We start from the raw sequence: 11,408 nt of genomic DNA, 5'->3' as shown, positions 1-11,408 counted from the left end.
CCTAAGTCACCCATTCTGCCCCCTCTCTCTTTCTCACTCTCCCTCCGCTCTCTCTCTCTCTCTCTGAACTCCCGCTGTCGACCCCTCCATCTCCGTCTCCAGTCGTCGCCTCTGGTCGTCGTCGTCGTCTCCGGTCGTCCTCGCCGCGTTCTGTTGTTCGATTCTAAAAGCTGCCGGTATGCTCTGTTTCCTTAAGTTATAGATCTCCTCCTCGCTATGCTCTGTTTCATTTTGATTTTGTTGATGAGTTACCTTATGGAATTTTAACATTTGTTTGAAGTTTAAGATGTTTATTAAACTCTCTTTAATTGTTGATGAGTTACCGATCATCTAATTAGCATCTGGATTATGATATGCAACTCTCTTTAATTGTTGACGACAATGATATTTAAACCTCTCATTAAAATCGTTGTTGGTGCTAATAATTTATTTATTTATTGATGGCTCCAATTGGGAAGAGAAGAATGAATTCACGGGAAGATTATTAGGAAATCATTGAATAGCTTGTGACTGGCTTCTAGCCTTGAGAGTTTGACCCTTAACCATTATATGTTTGTTGGCTACTGCACAAAGAAAACAAAAGAAAATAGAATTTTTGTTGCAACCATTATCAAAGTTCCTTTCATTGATCAACGTTTTTTGCCTCAACTGCTAGGTAATTAAAGCTAATCTTCCTTGACACAAAGTGGGATCATATCATCACCACAGCAATTTGGGGAAATTAATCGTGGTTTTCCCAAAAGGGTGGGTTGCTGCTGCACTTCCAGTTAAAACCTTGATTATATATTGACTCTGCTCTGATGTCTGGCAACAATTTGCCTAACAAATTGTGGTTGGAGTTGGCCACTACTGTGTTTTGATTAATCAATAGGCTCAAAGCTTGCTTTGGTTAAGCCCTCTCTTCCAACTATTGCAACTGTTGTTCATAACCTCTACTGAATGATTAAAAAACAACACTGAATGTAGCAAATTAATATGCAAGTTAATTACATTTGGTGTGGGTGTTAATTAATTGGTTGAACAACTTCAATCCTATGCTCTTCTTTTTGATGAGGCGGGAAATTATAAATAATTGGATACCCTGGATGGTATGTGAACCAACCCACTTCTTAAACAAAATCTTTAAGAAAATATAATTTCGTGTAAATTGTAATGCTTATGTCTTCTTCATTTTGTTGTGTGCTAGTTGCATTAGGGTATGAATTAAGTTGTCGACTTGGGTGGAAATGACTTGATCCCAATAATTGGTTTGTATTCACCAATTACTAACCACGCTTAATTTTATTTAATAACCGAAGATTGTAATTATTAGGGAATTTAATGTTACCACGAATTTAATGTTCCTATTTAATGTTATGATATGTTTTGTAATATTACTATTTAGGGAATTTGCAATTGTTGAACTAACATTTCTTGTGCCAAGGAATATTTCACATGATTAGGATTATGAAATTTATAGATCAAACACTGGCCAAGTTTTTTTAGCACATTTTATCCATATGTTGGCCTTCTTGATGATGAGACAATTTCATTTACAGATTTATGGATTCTTAATTGCCTTGCTCATTGTTAATGATTGTGTGTTCTAATGCATTTCACATATTAGTTTGTTTGATTAAGAAACAAATTGGACATGGGTTAGATTAGATTAGATTGATTTTGCTTGATACAGGCTCAAAATTTAACTAAATCATTCGAATAATACATCGAATCGAAGCCTATGAAGTCTAGTTTCCAATGCATCAAACGGATCTTAAATCGGATATCATCACAAGGAGATATACCTAAAAGAATGAAGCTTGGTCAGTGGTGGCAGGGTCATTCGGATGCTACAGCAACTCATTCGGATGGCTTCTTGAATTTTTGGTGAGAGTGATCCGGATTAGGGAGTGAGTGATTCAGATTGGGGTGTTAGTGATTCGGATTGGCTGGGTTTCCAGTGTGCGATTATCCCATTGAATCTGTTAAAATGTTATCTAGAGTATAGGTTAAATAAGATCAGTTATGGCAGTGTTTTTTGAGGGCCAATGAGGTATTAAATAGAAGTTATAACCCAAACTGTAATTAGTGATAAGTTGGGGGTGTAAACTGTAAATATTTGAAAGTCTTCATTGGGGTTCTACCTCCTATTATAAATAGAGGGCAAGGGGTAGCAAATGGAGAGAGAGTTCTCATTTTTCTGTTTGTAACGAGTGCTGATTGTTTCTGAGAGAAAGGCTAGGGTTGTTAGCTTTGTAATCTTGGGGGAAAACAATTGGGGCACTCGGGAATAGAAGGGAGAGAAGGGCCGCTACTGTACTGATCATTTTCTGTAAATAAAGACTGCTCTCAGGAGGATCTTAGAGGCTGGATGTAGTGCCATTCACATGGCATGAACCAGGATAATCTTGATGTTCTTGTGAATGTGTGGTTTGTGTTTCTTGTTTGGTTTAATTCTGTTTTCTATTTTATTTTCTGTTGATTCTATTAAATCTGTTCCTTAGATCAAATCCGTGAGTGTGTGAGAGTAAGTGTGGTAGAATTTCTATCCAAGAAATTAGTTCCAGCAACCCTAGATATAACAAATTGGTATCAGAGCCTATTTCTAGTATCAAGATTCATCAAGATTTCTTCTGTTTTGATTCTCAGTCATAGAATAGTGTCAAATAATGGTTGCCACTAGGTATGACATAGAGAAGTTTGATGGCCAGAATGATTTCGGCCTTTGGAAGATGAAGATGAGGGCTTTACAAGGAAATTTTGGGCTGGAAGAGGCCTTAGGCAGTGAGGAAAAACCACCAGAATCCCTTACGGATGAACAGAAAAAGAAAATCTGTGATAAGAGAAAAGAAATCAACAAGAAAGTGATTAAATGCTTTCATTGCCATGAAGAAAGGGCATATGAAGAAGAATTGCCCAAATAGGAAGAAAGAATCCCAAGAAAGAACCAACCCCAAATGTTCAAACACCATGTGTGGTTTTGGCTATGAGAGTGCAGATGTCCTATAGTCTTTCTAGGTATGCAGTAAAAATAGCATAGGTCCTAGGGTTAGGGTGTAATTCTCATAGGAAAAGGGTATTTACCCATAGAGTCATGGTGGAGGGGGGAATGGTTTGTCTAGGCATCAAAGTAAGGTTAAGGGAATTTGGAGATGGGAGAAATTAGGAAGAATGGTGGATCTATTCCAGATTATTAAGAAGCTGTAAAATATATCCCTGTTGTAATAGAAAGCCTAATGTCCTTAGGAATAATTAGATAGTGAGAATTGAAGTCCTAAGAGTTGCAAGGATCTCTTAGAGAGATGGTAGCAACCCTCAAGAATGAAGGTTATGTGGTGCATGCTTACATTTATATGTGGATAAGATGCAGCCACTAAAGGATAGCCTATGATAAGGTTACGCTGTGTCATTTGTTGAGGATGGCTCACAATCGTGAGCAAGGACTAGGAAAGGTATCTAAGGCTAGGGATATTAGGAGAGGGGAAAATTTGCAGGTGTATAGGAATAGAAACCAGGTAGTTTGACTAGGTCTCCAGATGTAGAAGTCTCCAAAATCAGTAAATCCCATTAGAAATCAGTTTCTAGGATGTTTTGGGAACCTATCTAGGCCTTGTCTCATGGTGGAGCTAGGTGAGGTGAACCTAGTGAAGATGGTGTGTTCCTAAGGAATTCCCGAACGTATATGAGCTTGCTGGAATTTAGGAAGATCGCTGGAAATTGCTTCTGGTGTGAAGTGTTAGGTGTGTGGAGTTGTGTAATAGGTATACCTAGGTCTCCTAAAGCTAGGGTTCTTACCTATGAAGGAAAACTCTACTAATAGGACATGGAATTAGTTGATTCCAAGGCCAAGGGATGGAATTTGGAATGCTGGCCAGCAAGGAGAAACCTTTGGGAATGTCCTGAACTAACCTATGAACCAAGATATAGCAATAGGGAAATCTGGAAAATGTTTTGATCAGATTCATTGTGTAAGCTTGGGCTGAATTGTGAGAGGGAGGAAGCTATTGTTTAAGATAGTTTTGGCTCTTGCAGTGAGGGTCCTTGTAAACAATGAGGGGAAAAGGGTGTGTGCAAGTGTTGTCTTGTATGGTGTAGTCCATGTTGATCAAAACCAGGATTAAGCAAGGAAAGGGAAATAGAATCATCTTCTAGGAAATGAGCAAGGGAATAGAAGGTTTAGAGTGCTGCCTAGGATGGGTAGTGATAGGTCTTAAGTTAGGCTCCAGTGAGGTATGGAATGCTGGGTTTATGAAGCTTATGCACTGCCTTGAGTGCTAAGGATAGACTGGGATATAGAACCTCTTGTATAAGAAAAGGTGATGCACTCATGTCCAAATGAATGGCATGGAGCCATGTAAATTTGGGGAGAGGCTTGGACTTAGATGAAATATCCCTTAGGTTAAAGGGGTGGAGTGCTGTTGCAGTGTCTATTTGTAAATTAAGGAAGTGCTAGGAAATGGGAAAAGTCTAGGGAAATGGCTAGACATGGCCATTGGTTATAGCAGCACATGAAGGTTTAATTTGGATCAAATAGGTGTCACTAATCAGCTAGTATCCATGAAAAATTAAGAGAGAAAAGTGATCTTATAGAGTAGCCCAAGGGATTAGAGGTTAGAGGGAAAGGTAAGCAAGGTTTATTGCTTAGAAGGTTTCTCTATGAGTTAAGTAATTCCTAAGCCAAACTATTATAAGAATTGGTGTCTCTTATGATGGTCCAAGGGGTTAAAATTGAGTGCATAGGAGTAGCTGTGTCAATTTCAATGGTATGCCTAGGAAGAGTAAGGCAGCTTCATTGATAGTTATCCAATGGGAATCTCAAGGTGTAGCTGAGGTGGTAATTCAGTGTTTGAGATTGTTGGAAGGAGGAGAAGCTGGAATGATAAGGCATAGAGGTTGGAATAAGAATAGGACAGCTTATGGCAGCCTAGGTTACCATAGTCTTAAGCATATCTTGGTAGACTGATAGGTAGAGATGAGCAGTTCTGATTGTTTGAAGCAAACATTAGAGAAAGTCAGTGGTAAATCCTAAAGGCCGGTTTTGGGAGCTAGGAGGAAGTCTAGCAATGTTAAGGCCAATCCGGGTATGGTGCATTGTTGATGTGATGCTGTGTAAGAAGTTTGGACCCTTTTGGGATTAAGGAATAACATCATGTATGGATTTGGTTTATGGTGGAGTGTGCCTAGCTGGACATTATGCATTTAGGGAGTATATGTTGTATTTTGTATGCAACAGGAACCCTACAATATAGTCTAGGTAGGAGGAGTTGAAACAGCTAATGGGCAGTCCATTTGGCTTAGTCTTTAGTCCCACCATGGAGTATATCAGTCATATTGATGTTAGGAAAAGTTACTCATTAGGAAGACCTTTGAGGAGGTAGATAATATCTAATGAGAGTTGCAGGTTTAGTTATTGCAGCTGATTTTATCCAAAGGTGATCCATTGTTATGTTTTACAGCATTGATTTGTTTCTTTTGATGTGTTTGTGTTCTTTGAGTGATCAGGTGCAGCAGGAAGAACCCATGAGAGCAAGTCAAGTTCATCTATTGGAAGGCCAAGGCTTGATGGATGAAGGTTGAAGTATACTCAAGACAATGGTGGAGAATTGTTAAAATGTTGTCTACAGTATAGGTTAAATAAGATCAGTTATGGCAGTGTTTTTTGAGGGCCAATGACGTATTAAATAGAAGTTATAACCCAAACTGTAATTAGTGATAAGTTGGGGGTGTAAACTGTCAATATTTGAAAGTCTTCATTGGGGTTCTGCCTCCTATTATAAATAGAGGGCAAGGGGTAGCAAATGGAGAGAGAGTTCTCATTTTTCTGTTTGTAACGAGTGCTGATTGTTTCTGAGAGAAAGGCTAGGGTTGTTAGCTTTGTAATCTTGGGGGAAAACAATTGGGGCGCTCGGGAATAAAAGGGAGAGAAGGGCCGCTACTGTACTGATCATTTTCTGTAAATAAAGACTGCTCTCAGGAGGATCTTAGAGGTTGGATGTAGTGCCATTCACATGGCATGAACCAGGATAATCTTGATGTTCTTGTGGATGTGTGGTTTGTGTTTCTTGTTTGGTTTAATTCTGTTTTCTATTTTATTTTCTGTTGATTCTATTAAATCTGTTCCTTAGATCAAATCCGTGAGTGTGTGAGAGTAAGTGTGGTAGAATTTCTATCCAAGAAATTAGTTCCAGCAACCCTAGATATAACAGAATCCCAATTTTGACCACGATTTAATCCAAATATATCAGAACTCAAAACATGAAAGTTATAGATATTTCTCTTGTCGTTGTATAGCATCTTGAATCACCTTAATCGTAGCTCAGACGAGAGAGTTATGCCAAAAATTCTAAAGGATATCAAATTTGTCCAGAATATGCGTTTTTCATTAAAAGTCTCTATCATTTGGATTGGAGTCTTGCATTTGGATGAATTCATATATATATAGGTCTCTTATTCGGATAAGGGAGGCTACATCCGGATGGCTTCATGTATATATATGTCTTTTATTTGGATAAGGGTGGTTACATTAGGATGAGACTATTTTTCTTTGAGTCTTATGTTCGAATATGAAATGTTGTATTCGGATGGATTTAGATATATGTGACTCTTGTATTTGGATATCTGGTTGAACATTCGGATATAGCATGGGAGTGAATCTTACATAGATACAAACGAGCAAGAACTTTGTATCTTCTCTTACCCAATAAAATACCATTCACGAACAGGCTTGGGAATGCATGAATCCCCTTTCGAGACATCACAGAAACCACGAAATGACAAGATCTTATACAAGTTATATATATATATGTGAGATAGGCAGAATACCATGAAGCATTGCACTGTAAAAAGATTGTATAAGAGAATTTGCACTGAAGATAAAGGGAAGTGCAAGAAGAACTTGTTGAATGTTAAAAGAGGATGCGGAAGGAACTTGCCTGATAATGAAGTGTGAAGAAGAATCACCCATTTCCTCACTTCCACTGAAGTTCCTATCAGCCCAAAGCACAACTCAAAGAAGAAGAAGAAGCAAGGAAGGAAGAAGAAGAATAAGAAGACGAAAAAGAAGAAGCTGAAGATAAAGTCGTAGGCGAAAGACGAACAAGGAAAGAAAGCAGGCGAGGACGTCAGACGTCGGAAATGATACACCAAGGAGGAAATAAAGAGAGGGATGCAATGATAGGTTTGAAATGCTATGGCACCAATTCAAGAGGGATGGTGAATTGGATTATTTAAAAATTTACTTGAAAACTTAAAATCTTTTTCAAAACAAATAAGAATATAATGCAAGTGAGGATTATTGAAATGCTTGGAAAGATAAATAGATCAAAGAACACAAGCACAAGAGAACACAAAGATTTATAGTGGTTCGGTTTAACCAAGCCTAATCTACTATCTTAGCTCCTCACTAAGGATTTTGTAAACCAATCCACTAATCCTCCTACCAAAGCTGGTAGGCCCTCTAGCATTAATCGCTAGGAGAAATACAAACCTCTTTGTCATATACCGTGGGGATAAGGGTAGTTTTGCAATTAAATGTAGTAGAGGGATTGGATAAGAAAGAATATAGGTAGAGTTAGTTAGCTGCTGAGGTAGTAGTACAGAATTTGTTGCTGCTATGATAGCTTGTACATTCCCTATAGCTGTAATCGATTACAACACGTGAGAAGAGAATTCCAGCTATATATGGATACTCTCTCTCTCTCGGAAATGATTGAGAAATATTATCACTCATCTATTGAATTCTCCCTCAACTCTCTCTTTCCCACTCTCAATTCTTTTTGATTTCCCTCTCCCATTCTCTAAATCCTAATTCAGACCCTCGGGACCTAACAATCTGGTATCAGAGCAACATTCTTGGGCGTCGTGTGACAACCATGGCCAACGAGACAAGAGTGAAGCAGATAGAATCTCAGCTACAACAAGTGGTGACGGCAATAGCGGAGGTGTAGAATCGAGTGGGAACGCTCGAACTCTCTATTGGAGCGGGAGTCGATTCTAGAATTGACCAGGCAATGGAATGTTGGAGGTTGGAGAGTTGCGAGCAGAGCACTTTGCTTCGAGAGCAAATGATGGAATAAATGCAAATGATTGCGGTTCACCCAACAACAACCGTCAAGGCTCTCTCCTGAGTTTCCTCCGAGGCTCCGAGAGACAGAACGGAGCCCATTTTTCCGGGAGTAGGGGTAGAACCCCGGCTGGTGGGAACGTCGGAGTTCGAGTTTGATACGGACACAATGGGGGAGAATATAAGGGAAAGGAGGCCGGGAGCTTCGGCTAATCAACACCACCCGAACTACCCCACGCTGAAGCTCAAGATTCCATTGTTTAAAGGAGAGAACTTGAGGTGGTGGTCGAGAAGATGTGAACGAGTATTCTCCTTATATCAAATTCCGGAACAACAGAAGGTCACTGTGGCTTTTGCCTACCTGAATGATATGGGAGATGCTTGGTATCAAGGGTGGCTTGCGGTCAAGGGGGAAGCCCCTGGGGTGTGTTTGTAGAAGATTTGTGTGTAAGGTTCTGAGATAAATGCATGAGGGACATAATCGAAGAATTTAACAAACTCAACAAGAGGGGACGGTCCAGGTCTATTAGCAGAAATTCGAGGAGCTGAGGTTGTTGATGATGGTACATAATCCTTAGTTGTTCGAGGGGTACTACGTTTCGAGCTTCATTAGTGGCTTAGGGGATGAGATCAGACCCATGGTGAAGATGATGCAGCCTCACACGGTGAAACAAGCTACGGAGAGCGTGAGGTTACAAGAGATGATTGCTGATGCAATGGCCAATAAACAGAGGAATCAGGCGAAAGGAGTGATCACTGGAGGCTGGCAAGCCAGAAATAGATTGCCACCCAGAAAAGGTGGGTTCCAAGGTAGAGGTGTCCTGGCCCTACCTTCCACCAACCCTGCTTCCATCGTTGGAGGTAAATTGATGGAGCAAAGGCGAATAGTTGGGCTATGCTACAAATGTGGAGACAGGTATTTTGTGGGCCACAAGTGTAAGAGAACTATTGCTGTTGGAAGGGGAAGATGAGGACAATGAGGAAGGAGAGGAACTATCGGAAAATGAGAGGGAGGACTGAGGGGAGATTTCATTACCTGCTTTGAAATGGGTTAACCATAGTAAGGTTATCAAGGTAGAAGGAAGGGTAAACAGTAATTCGATCACGGTTCTCATTGATAGTGGGAGTACCCACAGCTTCTTGGATGAAGCTGTGGCAAGAAAATTAGGGTGTGAAGTCAGTCCTTCCCTTCGCTTATCAGTAACGGTTGCCAACGACAGCAAGGTGTTGAGTTAGTCATCCTGTAAGGATTTCTGTTGGGAGATGAATGGAGAAAATTTCTCAACTGATCTGAGGTTGCTAAAGCTGGGAGGCTGTGATGTTGTGTTGGGAGTAGATTGGATGAAGGGAGTTAGTCCACTCAGTTTTGATTTCAATAAAATGGAGGGGACCTTCGAAAAAGATGGCAGCAAAAAGGTTCTAACGGGCAATCCAGAGCTGGGAGTGTGCAAAATCATCTCGGGTAAGAGGTTACAAAGGATACTCGAGCAAGTTATCACTGGTGGCTCAACTATTTTCTAGTCATGCCATGGAAGTTAACCTCGGGGAGCAAGGAGCCGAGCATCCGCTGGCAAGGACATTGGGCAGTAACTCTCATAGTCCATGGCAGGTACAAGAATTTGACTCACTTAACATACTGGTAATTGAATTTAAGGACCTCTTCTTCGAGCCAAGTTCCCTACCACCCAAGAGACCTTATGACCATGCTATCAACCTTAAGCCTAATGTAGAGCCTGTTAACCTAAGAGCCTATCAATACCCTCCTAGACAGAAAACAAAGATAGAAAAACTCATCAAAGATATGCTGAAAAGGTCCATTATTCAACCTAGCCATAACCCCTTTGTATCACCCGTATTGCTTGTTAAGAAAAATGATGGGTCATGGAGGTTTTGTGTTGACTATCGTCAACTTAATGCCATGACCATCAAAAACAAGTTTCCCATTCCAATTGTGGAAGATCTCCTTGATGAACTTAAAAATGCCTCTGTCTTTATCAAGTTAGATCTCCTATAAGGCTACCATCAAATTAGAATGTGCCCTGAAGATATCCCTAAGACATCTTTTTCAACTCATCAAAGGCATTACGAGTTTCTTGTAATGCCCTTTGGCCTAACTAACGCCCCTGCAATTTTTCAGGCGTTAATGAACAAAATTTTCGAACCATATTTGTGTAAATTCATCATAGTATTCTTTGATGACATCTTAATTTACAGCCCTAGCTTTGCACAACACGTAAACCACCTGAAAATTACCTTTGAGGTCCTTAGAATCAATAAGTTGTATGTTAAGGAGTCAAAAGTGTACTTTTGCTAAGCAACATGTTGAATACCTTGGGCATATCGTCTCCAGTTCATGGGTAAGCACTAACCCAAGTAAGGTAGGGTTGAAAGGATTCTTAGGATTAACCGGACACTATCGCTGGTTTGTCAAGGGGTATGGCATAATCAATCGACCCCTTACTATCCTATTGAAGAAAGATGGGTTCAAGTGGGATTTTGAGGTTGAGGAAGCTTTCTGCAAACTTAAACATGCTATGAACGAAGTGCCAACTTTAGGCTTACCTGATTTTAGCAAGCAATTCATCTTAGAAACCGATGCAAGCAACAATGGGATTGGCGCAGTCTTGGTTCAGAAGGGCAGACCCATAGCCTTCCTCAGTCAAGCCCTTGCCTCAAGACACCTCGGGTTGAGCATCTATGAGAAAGAACTCTTGGCAATGCTAATGACAGTAGAAAAGTGGCACCATTTTCTCGAAGGGGGAAGTTTTGTGATCTAGACTGACCATGAAAGCCTCAATTTTTTGCTGCAACAGAAGCTGCATACACAATTACAACGGAAAAGTATGACTAAATTAATGGGTTTGAACTATGTGATTCAATATAGGAAAGGTAAAGAAAACCTAACAACAGACGCTCTATCTAGATGTCTTGAAGAGGGAAGTGTAGCTACAATCTCAACTATTGTCCCAGATTGGTGCCAAGAGGTTGCTGCTAGTTATTCCTCAAGTGAAAAGACCTGGGAGCTCCTATAGCAGTTGGTAGTTGATCCCTCATTTAAACCAGGCTACACTTTAAATAATTGGATGATTAGACACCAAGGGAAGCTGGTGATTGGGGAAGAGGAAGCATTGAAAAAGAGAATTATAGAGGCATTGCACGCCTCTCCTATTGGGGGACACTCGGGTATTGTAAACACCTATCATCGGGTCAAACAACTCTTCCAGTGGCCAGGACTCAAGAAGGATGTTATGGAGTTTGTGATCAGGTGTGATACTTGCAGGCGGTGCAAACCAAAGAATGTGGCAACACCTGGGCTACTCCAGCCTCTGAATATTCTTGAGGGTCCATGGGAAGATATCTCAATGGA

The 11,408-nt window shown here is 40.2% G+C and overlaps 1 protein-coding gene across 2 annotated transcripts in view; it reads left to right on the top strand.

Moving 5' to 3' along the window:
• Positions 1–11,408, top strand: part of LOC127813202 (uncharacterized) — a 47,166-nt gene continuing 35,758 nt past the window's right edge. Inside the window, exons 1-2 of one of the 2 annotated variants that reach the window (XM_052354033.1) lie at positions 1–176; positions 656–744. The gene's annotated coding sequence lies outside the window, so the exon portion shown is untranslated. The remainder of the gene's footprint in view (positions 177–655; positions 745–11,408) is intronic. The other variant, XM_052354034.1, reaches the window with a different exon arrangement.

This window comes from Diospyros lotus, chromosome 11 (assembly GCF_014633365.1).
Source record: "Diospyros lotus cultivar Yz01 chromosome 11, ASM1463336v1, whole genome shotgun sequence".
Taxonomy (NCBI): Eukaryota; Viridiplantae; Streptophyta; class Magnoliopsida; order Ericales; family Ebenaceae; genus Diospyros; species Diospyros lotus.
Note: the sequence above shows the minus strand (reverse complement) of the source record. Positions and strands in the feature narration are given on the sequence as shown.